At 49.4% G+C, this 21444-nt stretch overlaps 1 pseudogene; it reads left to right on the top strand.

Moving 5' to 3' along the window:
* Nucleotides 1-21444, top strand: part of LOC127474809 (uncharacterized) — a 1721191-nt pseudogene that overhangs the window by 62548 nt on the left and 1637199 nt on the right.

Raw genomic sequence — 21444 nt, 5'->3', positions numbered from 1 at the left:
TTTTCCCATCAGACCACCATGAGGGGAGGGCTCTAATGCATTTGCCCAGCTAGGAGACAGACACAGGCACTGCGATGCCAGGGAGTGCCTTTTTCCAGGAGGCAGGCAGGAGGCAGAGGAGGGGTAAGTTGCCAAAGCTGCACCCCAGGGCTCTGCAGGGCTTGAAGCAGAAGGACCCAGGAGAAGAGCTCAGCACCTCCATGAACCCGTTTGCTTCCCCAGGCCCTGGGAACTGCTCCTGTGCTCCTCCTGTGCTGCCAAGGACACCCCAGGACAGTGCTCTGGCCTGAGGGACATCATAACCAGCTGGGAATGTGATGGCTGTGCAACCCCAGCTGTTATCAACAGAAGTTGCCGTGACAGGAGCCGTGTGGCAGCCCCAAGTGCTGGGAGATGCACCCCCAGCCAGGAAGCATGAAGAACATCACAGACGTGAAACCGGTTCTGTCAGCAACTTATCAAATCACTTCAATAAATGTATAGGACTGCTTTTTAAAATATTTTTGTGTATTTGCAAAATTATGCAAATGGCACTTCCGATGTCGCAGCGTTTAGTAGATTGTTTCATCCTAATGCTTCACCTGACACATTGGAGGCTATTGCAAAGCCCAGGGCTTAGTAGTATCTTTGTTCAGGTTTCCCTTTCATCCCCCTTGGCTTTTGGCACAGCTTTCCTTTCCTTCCTATTCTATGGTTTCCCCTTGGTGTTGCAAGGGAGACGTTTGGAATGTTTTGCAATGCAGCGGTGCCACCGCCTTGATGCACTGAAGGCAGGGAAGCAGTGGTGGGGTGTTGGCAGCGCCGTCCTGTCCCTGCTGCCGGCGGCCCGGGGGCAGGAGCGCCCCGGCGGTGCCATGGCGGGGTTCCCCTCAGGTGTGGGCAGCCGCAGCCCGGCTGTTCGGGGCGGCCCCGGCGGTGCCATGGCGGGGTTCCCCTCAGGGCGGCCCCGGCGGTGTCACGGCGGGGTTCCCCTCAGGGCGGCCCCGGCGGTGCCATGGCGGGGTTCCCCTCAGGGCGGCCCCGGCGGTGCCAGGGCGGGGTTCCCCTCAGGGCGGCCCCCGCTGCCCACGCACGGCGGTGTTGCCGGGGCAGCCTCTTCCCCAGGCACATCTGTGGGCTGTGACCCAGCGGCGACCGCTTCCCGCTCTAAGAGCTGTAAGGGGGATATTTTTGAATTAGATGATCAATGGAGCATAGAGGCGTGAGAACGAAGTCATATTAGGATGTGAAACCAGCTAGAGTATGGTACAATGTAACTTATGGCAGAAGCTAATTGTAAGGTCCATTGTGCTTTTTAGCAAGTCAGCTTGATATTCCCTATTATCAGAGCTGAGTTCTTCCTTGGTTTTGCTACATATTGCAAGATAGATACATCTACCCTTGAAACACTATGGTAGAGGTCATACATAGGGGTGAGAAAGATGATGATGGGAGGAAGATTATGTGGGCAGGGGTCGCTCGCCCCTTGCCCCACAAGTAGGGCATGCGCAGACTGTTGCCATGAGGTAATGATCAGGCGGTGTTTGGCTGCCACTCAGGCATCACCTTATACTGGGTACTGGCCCTACGTAGTGTAATGTGGAACTGATAAAATGGGGTGTCAGGACTGCTGGGGTGAGCGATCCTCATCCTGCCATGGAGACTGTGTTGCTCCGCGGGGACGCCCGCTAAGCACGGGCACCGACCAGCTGCTGCAGATCCTGGCAGCCCTGGCCTGTCTGTGTGGGTAAGCACAGTTTTTGATAGGAAGCAACTGAGAGAACAAACTTTTTAATATCCTTTTTGTGTTCCTTTAATTCCCCTTTTATGTTTATACTATTTTTTCCCTTAATTTCCCCTTTTACTAACCAATATCGTGTTATCCATAATATTGTGTTAAGATCCTTTTTTGGTATCCCTTTTCACTAGTTAATACTGTATTAAATGCTGTTTGTAGTATTTGTTTTAATTCCACCCAATAAGGTAGTTATTTTGTATCCTTTTTAGTTTTTAATTCCTCTTGCTAAGTTTATTACTATTATTATTATTCTCACTGTAATAAAAGATATTTTGTGCGTTTGAATATTTCTGGCACTTGTCTTTATTCCGGACATGTATCCAAACAAACTTACACACACACAGTTTCTACTGAGAAGCTTCTGTCCTGTCAGGGCAGTCAAACTGAACAAACGTGTTTTCTTGCTGCTGAACTTTACAAATGAAAAAAAACAAGTTACTGTTCTATGCCCAAGGTTCTGGATCCTGCCCCATGTATAACTTTAGCAGCTCTCCAGATGGAAGGGGATACCACAGCATTGGTGTTACTAGGAGTGACTTTGTGCATCCCCAGACATGGAGCTGTAGCTCACTAGACAGTGAGCAGCTTACCTGTTTTTCCCCATGCCCAGTTTCCTAAAACTGAGGAAAGAAAAGCAAGTATTTGTTTAGACAGCACCACAAACCAGAGGCTGGATGGATAAAAAAGTAATTTAATAAGCCTCGCTCTCAGGAGATGCTTAATAGACAGAAACACTCCTGTAGAGGAGCAGCTAATTCACAGAAGCATCAAAGAACTTCAATCAGACATTCACTCCACAGGGACAAGGCAAGGTTTTCCTTCTCTTCATCTGAGGTGAGGTTAAGCTCTTTAACATGAACAGTGCTGCTCCTCCAAATCTGCTTCAGTGCTTCCAAGTATGACAAAGGAAAGCGCAGCCCGTGAGTCTGCTGGGGAAGAAGAAACAGAAAACAAATCCTTCAGCTGAGAGCAGTGTCCTTATTGCACAGCAGTGTGTGAGGCTGTGGGGAGGGAGCAGCAGGAATGTGCTCCCTTCCCACATGGCACTGGTGTCACTGAGAGCATTCTCCAGAAGACTCGGTTTTATCCAGGCCTGTTTTATCTTCGTAGGGAAAATGCTGAACTCTATTCCGTGTTCCAGCACGCTTTTGGAGGTGGGGATGTTTACAGCACGTGGCTTTCTCCTGTGGTTTACACACGGAAGAATTAAATAGCCTTAAACTTACACTCTTGCCCAGCCCTACCCATTATTTCTGGAAGCTCACAGAAGTTTATTTCTAGCTGCCACACGCAGTCCTTGGATATAGTTTGACACAAGCACAGAGGAGCTCCATTCCCAGGCCTGGAGTCTTCAAGGGCAAGAAGGAATATTCTGGGATCTGCACATGTTGTTCAGGTGCCAGTGTACAACCTCAGTTCTGGAGGACCAGTGAGATTTACTTCCAAAGAAAAATAAGTGCCAGGCAAAAAGCCTTGCTGTAATTACCGAGACAAGGACAGACTGTGCCCTGTTTTGCCATTCCAGTGTTTCGGATCACAGAGCTAAGACACAGCATCTCACTGCCAAAAAAGCAGAAATAAAGGTTCCAAAGCTCAAAGCCATGCTTAGGAAGGATTTATGACCCAGCAAAAGCACACTGTACCTGCGAGCAGGAACAGAGACAACCTGAAAAGTACATTTCAGAACAAGGTAGGTCTTTACTCACAGTGCTGACCCACCCTACCCTAAAATGAACACCCCTGCAGTGTGTTCCATTGGATACAGAATCTAACATGGGTTTAGCATGGCAGTGATCCCTAGGGAATATCTGCTGGCCTATCCAGTAGCCTCAGTAGAGGATGTGCTAAGGACACACCAGTAAGAGCTGGTTTTAGTTGCTCCAGTAGCTTTGCTCACTGGGCCATAAGGCATGCACCAGAAATCCTGTTAACATCTCGAGTGTTTAATTAAGCATGAGATCACATTGCTCAGTTCCACTGTTAAACTGCCTCTGTGGTGCAGCCTCAGCTCCTCTGGGCACTGCAGGGCTGGGCAGAAAGGCTCTGGGTGCTGAGGATCACGGCAGAACCCAGGCCCTGATGCCATTCTGGGCAAGCTCATCTCATGCAGCAAAACCCACCATGGAAAGATAAGTTTTGGGGTGTCTGCAGGAACAAACCTGGGCCGTGCCATCCTCACTGCCAGTGTCATCTGTCCCCATCATGGGAGTGTCTCTCCTGTTCCTTAAGGAATGATACACATAAACCATCTCCCTGCAAATTTCATCCTAAAAGACAGCAGGGAGGAAACAGTCCCATGTGATCCACAGCCTCAGACTCATCTCACTGCACTTGCCAATGCTCCTGAATTCTGGAGTCACTCTTACAACAAAGCATGCAAGTCACCCTCCCAAATGAATTGTCCAACAGCCACCTCCGACAGCAATAAGGGACTCTCCAAAACACCTCTGAAAATTTATTTACAATCATCTTCTGCCTTAAAACTGCCCCTGCTAGAGTCCCAGGAGTGATGCTGTACAGAAAACAGGCCATTTAAGGGAAAGTATTAATGAACAGGTGTGCATCAACACATTTCCAGTCTGATACTGATCTGTTTCTTAAAAATCACATGCCCATCATCAGTCCTTGGTCAGAGCTGTGCAAAGCAATTCAGAGCTCTCTGGGCAGGTTGCCCATGGGATTTGTGGACACAAGTCTTCCATGTGTCCTGTCATCCTGGGTTGATCTGTGTGACATCAGAAGGCAAGGTGGCCCAAAAATTGGGGGGAAAAAGTCTCCAAAACCTACACAGTCTCAATATGGACACAAGCAAGATGGAGGAAAAAATCAGAAAGTTATGGTGTGTTTTTCTTGGGAAACATTCTATTCCTCCAAACAAACCCCAAACTGTACAAGATAATCTTTGCTGTGTGTCCTGCCCCCCCTTTTTTTTTTTAAAGTGAGATAAAAAGCACTTCTACAATTTCATACTAAAAAACCTTCATGGATAAGAAGCAGTATAAACACAGCATAATGCAAGATGCATGTATCAATGTTGTGGAACAACTTAGTAGTGCCCCTGGCACCTGCTTGGATACAGAGATAACCCAGAAGTGAAGACTAAATGCAGCCACAGCAGCAGCTGCAACCAGCAGAATTCCCTCTCTTGAGAAAACCTATTTTTAAAAATTATTCCTGTTCTTAAATAAAAAGAAGAGAGAAAAATCCTATTATCAAGACCTGTAGAGGCCATTTAGCTGCTGTAATGATCAACCCCATCAAACCTGAGACAAAAGCCATGTACCTCCCATACAGAATCATAGGCTGAATTTAGTTTTGAAGCCCCCCCTCCAGAAGGTTGGAATGTGCCAGATCACTCAACAAACAACCCCACAGTATCCTAACAAACCCTAATGGGATGCAGGATCCAGCTCAGTGTAACTGCATGACCCTCATAGACCTTTTGCACAGGAGAGCAACAACTCACATGCCTCACATGCACTCCCCAGCCCACCCCAAATGTACAGGGGTGGCTTCACTGTACCCACAGCATTCTCTTGATCTGGTTCCACGGAGATGAGTGTGATCTCTGAACTGCAGTCTGATTTTGCTGTCTATTGTTGGCAATTTCCCACCTGAGAAAAATAAATCCTCCTTAGAAAGGAAGAAAACCAGACAAACGGTTAAACTGAGCCCCCCTGTGCTCTCCCCACTCTCTCAAGGCTGGACTGTTTGTCAAGCTCTGTTTCAACACCCACATGTCCTCAAACTTGTTGTGGAGGGGGCAAGGAGAAAGAGATTTTTTAATTCTCTCCCCTTTCCTGTCTGCAAATAACTATAATAAATAGCAAGCTAGAGCCCAGGGAAAACTGCTACCAGTTAAATGCTCTCAGGATACAGTTTATCACAGCTGCCAGTTCCAGTCTAGGATAATCTTTATTCCACTCCAAGGGAGTGTCATCTCTCCCACTAGACACGGGGAGCAAACACACACGTGGGGCCTCACGGCACATGAAGCTGATGCTGGGCTGTGATCTGGCAGAGTTCAGGCACACGGTGTGACTCTTGGGGTCGGTGCTGTGCCGGGCAAAGGCTCGGACTCGACGCTGCTCGTGGGTCCCTTCCACCTCAGCCTGTTCTGTGACGGTGCGATGAGTTCCCTCTCTTCCAACACTTTTGTTCTTTTCAGGGCTCCTCGCTGCCCGGGCCCGAAGCCCGCCTCCCGCGCGCCTGCTTCCCTGCCCGTTTTGGCGGCCGCAGCCGGGCGCTGAGTGCCCGCTCCCCGGGCGGGCCCGGCCGCTGCTCCAGGAGTGGGGGGGCAGCGCCGGCGCCTCGAGGATTCCCGGGATTCCCTGGCCGGTTTCCAGGCAACGCTCCCCGCGCGCTCCTCGCTCCAGGGCCGAACGTGCGCAGCCAATGGGAGGCGGCGGAGTGGGCGGGGCGAGGCGGGGCTTGGGCGGGGCGGGGGCGGGGCCGAGAGGGGCGGTTGGTGGGGTTTGGGTGGGAGCGGGCGGGGCGGGGCCGGGAGCGGGAGCGCTGCCGCTGAGCGGCCCCCGGGCAGAGACCCCGGGCAGCGGCCCCGAGACCCCCGGCGAGTGGTCCCCGGGCGAGAGAGCCCCGGCGAGTGGTCCCCGGTGCGCGGCCCCGGGGGAGGGACCCCTCCGTGTGCGGCTCCCGGCGAGTGGCCCCCGGTGAGCGACCCCCGGTGAGCGACGCCCAGTAAGTGACACCCGGTGAGCGACCCGCGGGGGAGAAGCCCCGGTAAGTGACACCTGCGGAGGGACCCCCGGTGAATGACCCGCGGTGAACAACCCCTGGCAAGTGACCCCCGGGCAGGAATCCCCGGTGCGCGGCCCCCGGGGGTGTCGGGCCGGGGCTGGGCGCGTTCCTTCCCCGTGCAGAGCCGAGCGGGGCCGTGGCGGGAGCGGGGCCGGAGCGGAGCCGGCCGGGGGGGCAGAGGGGAGCCCTGAGCCGCCTTCTGCCGAGGGGGCTGCTGGAAAGGAGCCTGCGCTGGGAGGAGCGGGGGACGTGGCCCGAGGCTGAGGCAGGGGAGCTTCAGGTCAGCCCCTGGACAAAGGTTTCTCGCTGTGTTTTTCGGGGAGGCTCGGGCACTGCAATGGGTTGCCCAGGCGGAGCCAGCACCCCGGCAGGTGTTTCAGAGGCGCCTGCATCTGGCCATGGCTGACACGGTTTAGTGGTTTGGGGGTTGCTGGGGCAGTGCTGGGCTGACAGTTGGACTTGATGGAATCATGGACCGTGCTGAGTTGGGAGGGTCCCACCGGCACCGTGGAGTCCAGCTCCTGAGTTTTAGGCACCACTAAAGGAACTGAATCAGGATCGAGCTGTTTGGCTCCAAAAACTCTTCTGCCCCTAGTCTGCACTGCCAAGTGAAACAAAACAGACCGTGCAAAATAGAGGCCTGTGTTCCCCCCAAAGGGAAGGCAGGCAGTTACAAACCGGGAGAATAAAGCAAAGCTCAGAGCTTACATTCATGGTTCCCACAGTTGTATGACTCATCAAACCAGTCCTCTGTTCATTACCCATGTAGAACTCTCATCAGGAACCCCAGACTTTCTTGTGTGTATTTGTATAGATATGTATAGATATGTATAGGTAGATAGATATGCATACATAGATATGTATAGGTCTATATTTGTGTGTATCTTTGGATTCTGTATCTTTGGATGTGATATTGGCATGCTATTGTTGTGTGGCAACAAGTGGACTTAAAAGGTTGCAACACTTTAGGAGATCACCTTTCTGCTTGTGGGTTCTATTTTTTAAAGAAGGTAACAAGAAAAGAACTCTTTAGCCAAATATAACTTAAGACATTAATCAGAGCAAATGTATTGATTTTTATTTCCAATTGTACAACAAGTCATTCAACTATTTGCATACTCCAAAGCTGGGTTGGAAACTTCTCCCTCAGAAATAAGAAAAACTGTTTTCCAAGGCTGTTACTGACAGCCATGGCAGAGTTTCCAATAACAACTCCCCATTCTTGAAATGCAAAGCCTGAAAACTGAAACAAGCGTTAACCTGGAATTCTTGTTGCCAGCACTGATCTGGACAGAAGTTATTAGAGAGTGGAGCAAAGCTAGCACCACAAACAACCTTGGGCTCTGCATTCGTTGGTCATGGCAACAAAGTTTTGCTTTTCAACCCATCTGCTAAGGAAACCTTGCCAGAACTGTGAGCTTATAACACTACTTTTCTTAAGAAGTTAGGAGGCCTTAATCCAGTGTACACAGATGAGACCCTGAAATAGGAGAGAGGCCAGTTGCTGATGATCAGTGCAGATGAGGAATCAGCTCTGCTGAGTAGACTTCAAGCTTTGTGATTTTTACAAGTGGACTATTTCAAATCTGTTGTAGAAGAAACAGTCTTTTCTGTTTGATCAACTTTCCACTTTCAGAATACTGGAGTTTATCCCTAAAATTCAGCCTGTAGTTTCAAAAGATAAAAATCCTTCGAGGAAACCTTTCAGCCTCAGTAGCCAATTGCAATGTGCCCAGGGAAGTTCAGCAACAGCACCATTCATTAAATGAACTGTTCTGGACCAGCCATCCCAGAGAGATTGAGCTCCAGTGCTAAACCCCATAGAGTGCCAAGTGCCATAACAGCTGATTTGTGGCTTCGCTGAGATTCTCTGGTTTCATTGGGTGTAGCTGGCACATCTGGAGCAAAAGGTCTGGGCAAAAGTACATCCTTAGAAGGGTCCAGTACAAATCATGTCACAAGATTAGCAATTTCTCTAACTGAAGAAGGCAATTAGATACAGGAATGTATTTTTCTACCTCCTCTTTCCACACTGCTGCTGTGTTCCTTCATCATGCCCTGTGAGCAGTCCCAGTGCTCTGTGATTGACGCCATAAAGGACTTGATAACAGGGAAAAAACACCTCAGAGACAAAAGGTGCCACCACAGGAATCTCTTGCTGCCCAAGAAGTGCCAAGGTGGCCCCAACAACTGCACCTCAAAGCCAAAGGATCCAGACATTTTTTCCTGGTGGAAAGAGCTGCTGTTCCCTTTTTTCAGCCCTGCTCTGCAATGGCCGGTCCCACCTCCAGAAAACTTTACTCCAGATGAAGATTCCTGCCAGACAAAAAGTGCCACCACAGAAAGGTTTTTGCTGCCCAAGAAGTGCCCAGGCTGCCACAACAACTGAACCTCAAAGACAAAGGATCCAGACTTTTTTTCCTGGTGGAAAGAGCTGCTGTTCCTTTTTTCAACCCTGCTCTGCAATGACCGGTCCCACCTTTTAAAAAATTTAATCCAAATGAAGATTTTTGCCAGACAAAAGGTACCGCCACAAAAAACTCTTCCTTCCCAAGAAGTTTCCAGGCTGCACAAACTACACCTGAAGTCAAAGCTTCCAGATTTTTTCCTGGTGTGAAGAGCTGCTTTTCCCTTTTTTAATCTCTGCGCTGCAATGGCCGGCCCCACCTCCTGGAAAATTGAATCCATATGAAGATTCCTGCCAGACAAAAGGGGCCACCACAGAAAGGTCTTTGCTGCCCCAGAAGTGCCCAGGCTGCCCCACCAACTTAATCTCAAAGCCAAAGCTTCCAGACTTTTTTCCTGGTGGAAAGAGCTGCTGTTCCCTTTTTTCAGCCCTGCTCTGCAATGGCCAGTCCAACCTCCTGGAAAATTGAATCCAAATGAAGATTCCTGCCAGACAAAAGGTGCTACCACGGATAGGTCTTGATGCCCAAGAAGTGCCCAGGCTGCCCCAAGAACTGCACCTGAAGCCAAAGGATCCAGACTTTTTTTCCTGGTGGAAAGAGCTGCAGTTCCCTTTTTTCAGACCTGCTCTACAATGGCCGGTCCCACCTCCTGGCAAATTGAATCCAAATGAAGATTCCTGCCAGACCAATGGTGCCACCACAGAAAGGTCTTTGCTGCCCAAGAAGTGCCCAGGCTGCCGAAAGAACTGCACCTGAAGCCAAAGGATCCAGACTTTTTTTCCTGGTGGAAAGAGCTGCTGTTCCCTATTTTCAGACCTGTCCTGCAAGGGCCGTTCCCACTTCCAGAAACTTTACTCCAGATGAAGATTCCTGCCAGACAAAAGGTGCCACCACAGAAAGGTCTTGATGCCCAAGAAGTTCCCAGGCTGCCCCAGCAACTACACCTGAAACCAAAGCTTCCAGAATTTTTTCCTGGTGGAAAGAGCTGCTGTTCCCTTTTTTCAGTCCTGCGCTGCAATGGCCGGTCCAACCTCCTGGAAAATTGAATCCGACTGAAGATTCCTGCCAGACAAAAGGTGCCACCATAGAGAACTCATCTATCCCAAGACGTGCCCAGACTGCCCCAAGAACTGCACCTGAAGCCAAAGGATTCAGACTTTTTTTCCTGGTAGAAAGAGCTGCTGTTCCCTTTTTTCAAGCCTGTTCTTCAATGGCCGGTCCCACCTCCAGAAAACTTTGCTCCAAATGAAGATTCCTGCCAGACAAAAGGTGCCACCATAGAAAGGTCTTTGCTGCCCAAGAAGTGCCCAGGCTGCCCCACCAACTTCACCTGAAGCCAAAGCTTCCATACTTTTTTCCTGGTGGAAAGAGCTGCAGTTCCCTTTTTCCAGACCTGCTCTTCAATGGCCGGTCCCACCTCCTGGAAAATTTACTCCAAATAAAGATTCCTGCCAGGCAAAAGGTGCCACCACAGGAATCTCTTCCTGCCCAAGAAGTGCCCTGGCTGCCCAACCAACTACACCTCAAAACCAAAGGATCCAGACTTTTTTTCCTGGTGGAAAGAGCTGCTGTTCCCTTTTTTCAGCCCTGCTCTGCAATGGCCAGTCCCACCTTGTAAAAAATTGAATGCAAATGAAGATTCCTGCCAGACAAAAGGTACCACCACAGAAAACTCTTCCTGCCCAAGAAGTGCCCAGGCTGCCCCACCAACTACACCTCAAAACCAAAGGATCCAGACTTTTTTTCCTGGTAGAAAGAGCTGCTGTTCCCTTTTTGCAGTCCTGTGCTGCAATGGCCGGTCCCACCTCCAGAAAACTTTACTCCAGATGAAGATTCCTGCCAGACAAAAGGCGCCACCACAGAAAGCTCTTCCTGCCCAAGAAGTGCCCAGGCTACCCCAACAACTGCACCTCCATGACAAAGCTTCCAGACTTTTTTTCCTGGTGGAAAGAGCTGCTGTTCCTTTTTTCTACCCTGCTCTGCAATGACCGGTCCCACCTTTTAAAAAATTGAATCCAAATGAAGATTCCTGCCAGACAAAAGGTGCTACCACAAAAAACTCTACCTTCCCAAGAAGTTTCCAGGCTGCACAAACTACACCTGAAGTCAAAGCTTCCAGATTTTTTCCTGGTGGAAAGAGCTGCTTTTCCCTTTTTTAAGCTCTGCGCTGCAATGGCCGGCCCCACCTCCTGGAAAATTGAATCCAAATGAAGATTCCTGCCAGAGAAAAGGTGCCACTACAGAAAGGTCTTTGCTGCCCAAGAAGTGCCCAGGCTGTCCCAAAATCTACACCTCAAAGACAAAGCTTCCAGAATTTTTTCCTGGTGGCTAGAGCTGCTGTTCCCTTTTTTCAGTCCTGTTCTGTAATGCCGGTCCCACCTCCTGAGAAATTGAATCCAACTAAAGATTCCTGCCAGAGAAATGGTGCCACCACAGAAAGGTCTTTGCTGCCCCAGAAGTGCCCAGGCTGCCCCACCAACTTCACCTCAAAGCCAAAGCTTCCAGACTTTTTTCCTGGTGGAAAGAGCTGCTGTTCCCTTTTTTCAGCCCTGCTCTGCAATGGCCGGTCCCACCTCCTGGAAAATTGAATCCAAATGAAGATTCCTGCCAGACAAAAGGTGCCACCACAGAAAGTTCTTGTTCCCCAAGAAGTGCCCAGGCTGCCCCAAGAACTGCACCTGACGCCAAAAGATCCAGACTTTTTTCCCTGGGTGAAAGAGCTGCTGTTCCCTTTTTTCAGCCCTGCTACAATGGCTCGTCCCACCTCCTGAAAAATTTACTCTAAATGAAGATTCCTGCCAGACAAAAGGTGCCGCCACAAAAAACTCTTCCTTCCCAAGAAGTTCCCAGGCTGCACAAACTACACCTGAAGCCAAAGCTTCCAGATTTTTTCCTGGTGTGAAGAGCTGCTGTTCCCGTTTTTCAGGCCTGCTCTGCAATGGCCGGTCCCACCTCGTGAAAAATTTAATCCAAATGAATATTCCTGCCAGACAAAATTTGCCGCTACAAAAAACTCTTGCTGCCCAAGAAGTGCCCAGGCTGCCCCACCAACTACTCCTGAAGCCAAAGGATCCAGACTTTTTATCCTTCGGGAAAGAGCTGCTGTTCCGTTTTTTCTGCCCTGCGCTGCAATCTCCAGTTCCACCTTTTTAAAAACTGAATCCTACTGAAGATTCTTGCCAGAAAAAAGGTGCCACCACAGAAAACTCATCTATCCCAAGAAGTACCCAGGCTGCACCAACTACACCTGAAGCCAAAGGATCCAGACTTTTTTTCCTGGTAGAAAGAGCTGCTGTTCCCTTTTTGCAGTCCTGTGCTGCAATGGCCGGTCCCACCTCCAGAAAACTTTACTCCAGATGAAGATTCCTGCCAGACAAAAGGCGCCAGCACAGAAAGCTCTTCCTGCCCAAGAAGTGCCCAGGCTACCCCAACAACTGCACCTCCATGACAAAGCTTCCAGACTTTTTTTCCTGGTGGAAAGAGCTGCTGTTCCTTTTTTCTACCCTGCTCTGCAATGACCGGTCCCACCTTTTAAAAAATTGAATCCAAATGAAGATTCCTGCCAGACAAAAGGTGCTACCACAAAAAACTCTACCTTCCCAAGAAGTTTCCAGGCTGCACAAACTACACCTGAAGTCAAAGCTTCCAGATTTTTTCCTGGTGGAAAGAGCTGCTTTTCCCTTTTTTAAGCTCTGCGCTGCAATGGCTGGCCCCACCTCCTGGAAAATTGAATCCGACTGAAGATTCCTGCCAGACAAAAGGTGCCACCACAGAAAACTCTTCCTGCCCAAGAAGTACCCAGGCTGCACCAACTACACCTGAAGCCAAAGGATCCAGATTTTTTTCCTGGTAGAAAGAGCTGCTGTTCCCTTTTTGCAGTCCTGTGCTGCAATGGCCGGTCCCACCTCCAGAAAACTTTACTCCAGATGAAGATTCCTGCCAGACAAAAGGCGCCACCACAGAAAGCTCTTCCTGCCCAAGAAGTGCCCAGGCTACCCCAACAACTGCACCTCCATGACAAAGCTTCCAGACTTTTTTTCCTGGTGGAAAGAGCTGCTGTTCCTTTTTTCTACCCTGCTCTGCAATGACCGGTCCCACCTTTTAAAAAATTGAATCCAAATGAAGATTCCTGCCAGACAAAAGGTGCTACCACAAAAAACTCTACCTTCCCAAGAAGTTTCCAGGCTGCACAAACTACACCTGAAGTCAAAGCTTCCAGATTTTTTCCTGGTGGAAAGAGCTGCTTTTCCCTTTTTTAAGCTCTGCGCTGCAATGGCCGGCCCCACCTCCTGGAAAATTGAATCCAAATGAAGATTCCTGCCAGAGAAAAGGTGCCACTACAGAAAGGTCTTTGCTGCCCAAGAAGTGCCCAGGCTGTCCCAAAATCTACACCTCAAAGACAAAGCTTCCAGAATTTTTTCCTGGTGGCTAGAGCTGCTGTTCCCTTTTTTCAGTCCTGTTCTGTAATGCCGGTCCCACCTCCTGAGAAATTGAATCCAACTAAAGATTCCTGCCAGAGAAATGGTGCCACCACAGAAAGGTCTTTGCTGCCCCAGAAGTGCCCAGGCTGCCCCACCAACTTCACCTCAAAGCCAAAGCTTCCAGACTTTTTTCCTGGTGGAAAGAGCTGCTGTTCCCTTTTTTCAAGCCTGTTCTTCAATGGCCGGTCCCACCTCCAGAAAACTTTGCTCCAAATGAAGATTCCTGCCAGACAAAAGGTGCCACCATAGAAAGGTCTTTGCTGCCCAAGAAGTGCCCAGGCTGCCCCACCAACTTCACCTGAAGCCAAAGCTTCCAGACTTTTTTCCTGGTGGAAAGAGCTGCAGTTCCCTTTTTCCAGACCTGCTCTTCAATGGCCGGTCCCACCTCCTGGAAAATTTACTCCAAATAAAGATTCCTGCCAGACAAAAGGTGCCACCACCGGAATCTCTTGCTGCTCAAGAAGTGCCCAGGCTGCCCCACCAACTACACCTCAAAACCAAAGGATCCAGACTTTTTTTCCTGGTGGAAAGAGCTGCTGTTCCCTTTTTTCAGCCCTGCTCTGCAATGGCCAGTCCCACCTCCTGGAAAATTGAATCCGACTGAAGATTCCTGCCAGACAAAAGGTGCCACCACAGAAAACTCTTCCTGCCCAAGAAGTACCCAGGCTGCACCAACTACACCTGAAGCCAAAGGATCCAGACTTTTTTTCCTGGTAGAAAGAGCTGCTGTTCCCTTTTTTCAGCCCTGCTCTGCAATGGCCAGTCCCACCTTGTAAAAAATTGAATGCAAATGAAGATTCCTGCCAGACAAAAGGTACCACCACAGAAACGTCTTGATGCCCAAGAAGTGCCCAGGCTGCCCCACCAACTACACCTCAAAACCAAAGGATCCAGACTTTTTTTCCTGGTAGAAAGAGCTGCTGTTCCCTTTTTGCAGTCCTGTGCTGCAATGGCCGGTCCCACCTCCAGAAAACTTTACTCCAGATGAAGATTCCTGCCAGACAAAAGGCGCCACCACAGAAAGCTCTTCCTGCCCAAGAAGTGCCCAGGCTACCCCAACAACTGCACCTCCATGACAAAGCTTCCAGACTTTTTTTCCTGGTGGAAAGAGCTGCTGTTCCTTTTTTCTACCCTGCTCTGCAATGACCGGTCCCACCTTTTAAAAAATTGAATCCAAATGAAGATTCCTGCCAGACAAAAGGTGCTACCACAAAAAACTCTACCTTCCCAAGAAGTTTCCAGGCTGCACAAACTACACCTGAAGTCAAAGCTTCCAGATTTTTTCCTGGTGGAAAGAGCTGCTTTTCCCTTTTTTAAGCTCTGCGCTGCAATGGCCGGCCCCACCTCCTGGAAAATTGAATCCAAATGAAGATTCCTGCCAGAGAAAAGGTGCCACTACAGAAAGGTCTTTGCTGCCCAAGAAGTGCCCAGGCTGTCCCAAAATCTACACCTCAAAGACAAAGCTTGCAGAATTTTTTCCTGGTGGCTAGAGCTGCTGTTCCCTTTTTTCAGTCCTGTTCTGTAATGCCGGTCCCACCTCCTGAGAAATTGAATCCAACTAAAGATTCCTGCCAGAGAAATGGTGCCACCACAGAAAGGTCTTTGCTGCCCCAGAAGTGCCCAGGCTGCCCCACCAACTTCACCTCAAAGCCAAAGCTTCCAGACTTTTTTCCTGGTGGAAAGAGCTGCTGTTCCCTTTTTTCAGCCCTGCGCTGCAATGGCCGGTCCCACCTCCTGGAAAATTGAATCCGACTGAAGATTCCTGCCAGACAAAAGGTGCCACCACAGAAAACTCTTCCTGCCCAAGAAGTACCCAGGCTGCACCAACTACACCTGAAGCCAAAGGATCCAGATTTTTTTCCTGGTAGAAAGAGCTGCTGTTCCCTTTTTTCAGTCCTGTGCTGCAATGGCCGGTCCCACCTCCAGAAAACTTTACTCCAGATGAAGATTCCTGCCAGACAAAAGGCGCCACCACAGAAAGCTCTTCCTGCCCAAGAAGTGCCCAGGCTACCCCAACAACTGCACCTCCATGACAAAGCTTCCAGACTTTTTTTCCTGGTGGAAAGAGCTGCTGTTCCTTTTTTCTACCCTGCTCTGCAATGACCGGTCCCACCTTTTAAAAAATTGAATCCAACTGAAGATTCCTGCCAGAGAAAAGGTGCCACTACAGAAAGGTCTTTGCTGCCCAAGAAGTACCCAGGCTGTCCCAAAATCTACACCTCAAAGACAAAGCTTCCAGAATTTTTTCCTGGTGGCTAGAGCTGCTGTTCCCTTTTTTCAGTCCTGTTCTGTAATGCCGGTCCCACCTCCTGAGAAATTGAATCCAACTAAAGATTCCTGCCAGAGAAATGGTGCCACCACAGAAAGGTCTTTGCTGCCCCAGAAGTGCCCAGGCTGCCCCACCAACTTCACCTCAAAGCCAAAGCTTCCAGACTTTTTTCCTGGTGGAAAGAGCTGCTGTTCCCTTTTTTCAGCCCTGCTCTGCAATGGCCGGTCCCACCTCCTGGAAAATTGAATCCAAATGAAGATTCCTGCCAGACAAAAGGGGCCACCACAGAAAGTTCTTCTTCCCCAAAAAGTGCCCAGGCTGCCCCAAGAACTGCACCTGACGCCAAAAGATCCAGACTTTTTTCCCTGGGTGAAAGAGCTGCTGTTCCCTTTTTTCAGCCCTGCTACAATGGCTCGTCCCACCTCCTGAAAAATTTACTCTAAATGAAGATTCCTGCCAGACAAAAGGTGCCGCCACAAAAAACTCTTCCTTCCCAAGAAGTTCCCAGGCTGCAAAACTACACCTGAAGCCAAAGCTTCCAGATTTTTTCCTGGTGTTAAGAGCTGCTGTTCCCGTTTTTCAGGCCTACTCTGCAATGGCCGGTCCCACCTCGTGAAAAATTTAATCCAAATGAATATTCCTGCCAGACAAAATTTGCCGCTACAAAAAACTCTTGCTGCCCAAGAAGTGCCCAGGCTGCCCCACCAACTACTCCTGAAGCCAAAGGATCCAGACTTTTTTTCCTTAGGGAAAGAGCTGCTGTTCCGTTTTTTCTGCCCTGCGCTGCAATCTCCAGTCCCACCTTTTTAAAAACTGAATCCTACTGAAGATTCCTGCCAGAAAAAAGGTGCCACCACAGAAAACTCATCTATCCCAAGAAGTACCCAGGCTGCAACAATTACACCTGAAGCCAAAGGATCCAGACTTTTTTTCCTCAAGGAAAGAGCTGCTGTTCCCTTTTTTCAGCCCTGCTCTGCAATGGCCGGTCCCACCTCCTGGAAAATTGAATCCAACTGAAGATTCCTGCCAGACAAAAGGGGCCACCACAGGAATCTCTTGCTGCCCAAAAAGTGCCCAGACTGCCCCAAGAACTGCACCTGAAGCCAAAGGATTCAGACTTTTTTTCCCAGTAGAAAGAGCTGCTGTTCCCTTTTTTCAAGCCTGTTCTTCAATGGCCGGTCCCACCTCCAGAAAACTTTGCTCCAAATGAAGATTCCTGCCAGACAAAAGGTGCCACCATAGAAAGGTCTTTGCTGCCCAAGAAGTGCCCAGGCTGCCCCACCAACTTCACCTGAAGCCAAAGCTTCCATACTTTTTTCCTGGTGGAAAGAGCTGCAGTTCCCTTTTTCCAGACCTGCTCTTCAATGGCCGGTCCCACCTCCTGGAAAATTTACTCCAAATAAAGATTCCTGCCAGACAAAAGGTGCCACCACAGGAATCTCCTGCTGCCCAAGAAGTGCCCAGGCTGCCCCACCAACTACACCTCAAAACCAAAGGATCCAGACTTTTTTTCCTGGTGGAAAGAGCTGCTGTTCCCTTTTTTCAGCCCTGCTCTGCAATGGCCAGTCCCACCTTGTAAAAAATTGAATGCAAATGAAGATTCCTGCCAGACAAAAGGTACCACCGCAGAAACGTCTTGATGCCCAAGAAGTGCCCAGGCTGCCCCAAGAACTGCACCTGACGCCAAAAGATCCAGACTTTTTTCCCTGGGTGAAAGAGCTGCTGTTCCCTTTTTTCAGCCCTGCTACAATGGCTCGTCCCACCTCCTGAAAAATTTACTCTAAATGAAGATTCCTGCCAGACAAAAGGTGCCGCCACAAAAAACTCTTCCTTCCCAAGAAGTTCCCAGGCTGCACAAACTACACCTGAAGCCAAAGCTTCCAGATTTTTTCCTGGTGTGAAGAGCTGCTGTTCCCGTTTTTCAGGCCTGCTCTGCAATGGCCGGTCCCACCTCGTGAAAAATTTAATCCAAAGGAATATTCCTGCCAGACAAAATTTGCCGCTACAAAAAACTCTTGCTGCCCAAGAAGTGCCCAGGCTGCCCCACCAACTACTCCTGAAGCCAAAGGATCCAGACTTTTTTTCCTTAGGGAAAGAGCTGCTGTTCCGTTTTTTCAGTCCTGCGCTGCAATCTCCAGTCCCACCTTTTTAAAAACTGAATCCTACTGAAGATTCCTGCCAGAAAAAAGGTGCCACCACAGAAAACTCATCTATCCCAAGAAGTACCCAGGCTGCAACAACTACACCTGAAGCCAAAGGATCCAGACTTTTTTTCCTCAGGGAAAGAGCTGCTGTTCCCTTTTTTCAGTCCTGCTCTGCAATGGCCGGTCCCACCTCCTGGAAAATTGAATCCGACTGAAGATTCCTGCCAGACAAAAGGTGCCACCACAGAAAACTCTTCCTGCCCAAGAAGTACCCAGGCTGCAACAACTACACCTGAAGCCAAAGGATCCAGATTTTTTTCCTGGTAGAAAGAGCTGCTGTTCCCTTTTTTCAACCCTGCTCTGCAATGGCCGGTCCCACCTTGTAAAAAATTGAATGCAAATGAAGATTCCTGCCAGACAAAAGGTACCACCGCAGAAACGTCTTGATGCCCAAGAAGTGCCCAGGCTGCCCCAAGAACTGCACCTGACGCCAAAAGATCCAGACTTTTTTCCCTGGGTGAAAGAGCTGCTGTTCCCTTTTTTCAGCCCTGCTACAATGGCTTGTCCCACCTCCTGAAAAATTTACTCTAAATGAAGATTCCTGCCAGACAAAAGGTGCCGCCACAAAAAACTCTTCCTTCCCAAGAAGTTCCCAGGCTGCACCAACTACACCTGAAGCCAAAGGATCCAGATTTTTTTTCCTCAGGGAAAGAGCTGCTGTTCCCTTTTTTCAGTCCTGCTCTGCAATGGCCGGTCCCACCTCCTGGAAAATTGAATCCAACTGAAGATTCCTGCCAGACAAAAGGTGCCACCACAGAAAACTCTTCCTGCCCAAGAAGTTTCCAGACTGCAAAAACTACACCTGAAGTCAAAGCTTCCAGATTTTTTCCTGGTGTGAAGAGCTGCTGTTCCCTTTTTTCAGGCCTGCTCTGCAATGGCCGGTCCCACCTCGTGAAAAATTTAATCCAAATGAATATTCCTGCCAGACAAAATTTGCCGCTACAAAAAACTCTTGCTGCCCAAGAAGTGCCCAGGCTGCCCCACCAACTACTCCTGAAGCCAAAGGATCCAGACTTTTTTTCCTTAGGGAAAGAGCTGCTGTTCCGTTTTTTCTGCCCTGCGCTGCAATCTCCAGTCCCACCTTTTTAAAAACTGAATCCTACTGAAGATTCCTGCCAGAAAAAAGGTGCCACCACAGAAAACTCATCTATCCCAAGAAGTGCCCAGGCTGCAACAACTACACCTGAAGCCAAAGGATCCAGATTTTTTTCCTGGTAGAAAGAGCTGCTGTTCCCTTTTTTCAATCCTGCTCTGCAATGGCCGGTCCCACCTCCTGGAAAATTGAATCCAACTGAAGATTCCTGCCAGACAAAAGGTGCCACCACAGAAAACTCTTCCTGCCCAAGAAGTACCCAGGCTGCACCAACTACACCTGAAGCCAAAGGATCCAGATTTTTTTCCTGGTAGAAAGAGCTGCTGTTCCCTTTTTGCAGTCCTGTGCTGCAATGGCCGGTCCCACCTCCAGAAAACTTTACTCCAGATGAAGATTCCTGCCAGACAAAAGGCGCCACCACAGAAAGCTCTTCCTGCCCAAGAAGTGCCCAGGCTACCCCAACAACTGCACCTCCATGACAAAGCTTCCAGACTTTTTTTCCTGGTGGAAAGAGCTGCTGTTCCTTTTTTCTACCTTGCTCTGCAATGACCGGTCCCACCTTTTAAAAAATTGAATCCAAATGAAGATTCCTGCCAGACAAAAGGTGCTACCACAAAAAACTCTACCTTCCCAAGAAGTTTCCAGGCTGCACAAACTACACCTGAAGTCAAAGCTTCCAGATTTTTTCCTGGTGGAAAGAGCTGCTTTTCCCTTTTTTAAGCTCTGCGCTGCAATGGCCGGCCCCACCTCCTGGAAAATTGAATCCAAATGAAGATTCCTGCCAGAGAAAAGGTGCCACTACAGAAAGGTCTTTGCTGCCCAAGAAGTGCCCAGGCTGTCCCAAAATCTACACCTCAAAGACAAAGCTTCCAGAATTTTTTCCTGGTGGCTAGAGCTGCTGTTCCCTTTTTTCAGTCCTGTTCTGTAATGCCGGTCCCACCTCCTGAGAAATTGAATCCAACTAAAGATTCCTGCCAGAGAAATGGTGCCACCACAGAAAGGTCTTTGCTGCCCCAGAAGTGCCCAGGCTGCCCCACCAACTTCACCTCAAAGCCAAAGCTTCCAGACTTTTTTCCTGGTGGAAAGAGCTGCTGTTCCCTTTTTTCAGCCCTGCTCTGCAATGGCCGGTCCCACCTCCTGGAAAATTGAATCCAAATGAAGATTCCTGCCAGACAAAAGGGGCCACCACAGAAAGTTCTTCTTCCCCAAAAAGTGCCCAGGCTGCCCCAAGAACTGCACCTGACGCCAAAAGATCCAGACTTTTTTCCCTGGGTGAAAGAGCTGCTGTTCCCTTTTTTCAGCCCTGCTACAATGGCTCGTCCCACCTCCTGAAAAATTTACTCTAAATGAAGATTCCTGCCAGACAAAAGGTGCCGCCACAAAAAACTCTTCCTTCCCAAGAAGTTCCCAGGCTGCACAAACTACACCTGAAGCCAAAGCTTCCAGATTTTTTCCTGGTGTGAAGAGCTGCTGTTCCCGTTTTTCAGGCCTGCTCTGCAATGGCCGGTCCCACCTCGTGAAAAATTTAATCCAAAGGAATATTCCTGCCAGACAAAATTTGCCGCTACAAAAAACTCTTGCTGCCCAAGAAGTGCCCAGGCTGCCCCACCAACTACTCCTGAAGCCAAAGGATCCAGACTTTTTTTCCTTAGGGAAAGAGCTGCTGTTCCGTTTTTTCTGCCCTGCGCTGCAATCTCCAGTCCCACCTTTTTAAAAACTGAATCCTACTGAAGATTCCTGCCAGAAAAAAGGTGCCACCACAGAAAACTCATCTATCCCAAGAAGTACCCAGGCTGCAACAACTACACCTGAAGCCAAAGGATCCAGACTTTTTTTCCTCAGGGAAAGAGCTGCTGTTCCCGTTTTTCAGCCCTGCTCTGCAATGGCCGGTCCCACCTCCTGGAAAATTGAATCCAACTGAAGATTCCTGCCAGACAAAAGGTACCACCACAGGAATCTCTTGCTGCCCAAAAAGTGCCCAGGCTGCCAAAAGAACTGCACCTGAAGCCAAAGGATTCAGACTTTTTTTCCCGGTAGAAAGAGCTGCTGTTCCCTTTTTTCAAGCCTGTTCTTCAATGGCCGGTCCCACCTCCAGAAAACTTTGCTCCAAATGAAGATTCCTGCCAGACAAAAGGTGCCACCATAGAAAGGTCTTTGCTGCCCAAGAAGTGCCCAGGCTGCCCCACCAACTTCACCTGAAGCCAAAGCTTCCAGACTTTTTTCCTGGTGGAAAGAGCTGCAGTTCCCTTTTTCCAGACCTGCTCTTCAATGGCCGGTCCCACCTCCTGGAAAATTTACTCCAAATAAAGATTCCTGCCAGACAAAAGGTGCCACCACCGGAATCTCTTGCTGCTCAAGAAGTGCCCAGGCTGCCCCACCAACTACACCTCAAAACCAAAGGATCCAGACTTTTTTTCCTGGTGGAAAGAGCTGCTGTTCCCTTTTTTCAGCCCT

The sequence above is a fragment of the Manacus candei genome, unplaced genomic scaffold (genome assembly GCF_025592945.1).
Source record: "Manacus candei isolate 608988 ecotype Guabito, Panama unplaced genomic scaffold, ASM2559294v1 h1tg000045l, whole genome shotgun sequence".
In the NCBI taxonomy this organism is placed as follows: Eukaryota; Metazoa; Chordata; class Aves; order Passeriformes; family Pipridae; genus Manacus; species Manacus candei.
Note: the sequence above shows the minus strand (reverse complement) of the source record. Positions and strands in the feature narration are given on the sequence as shown.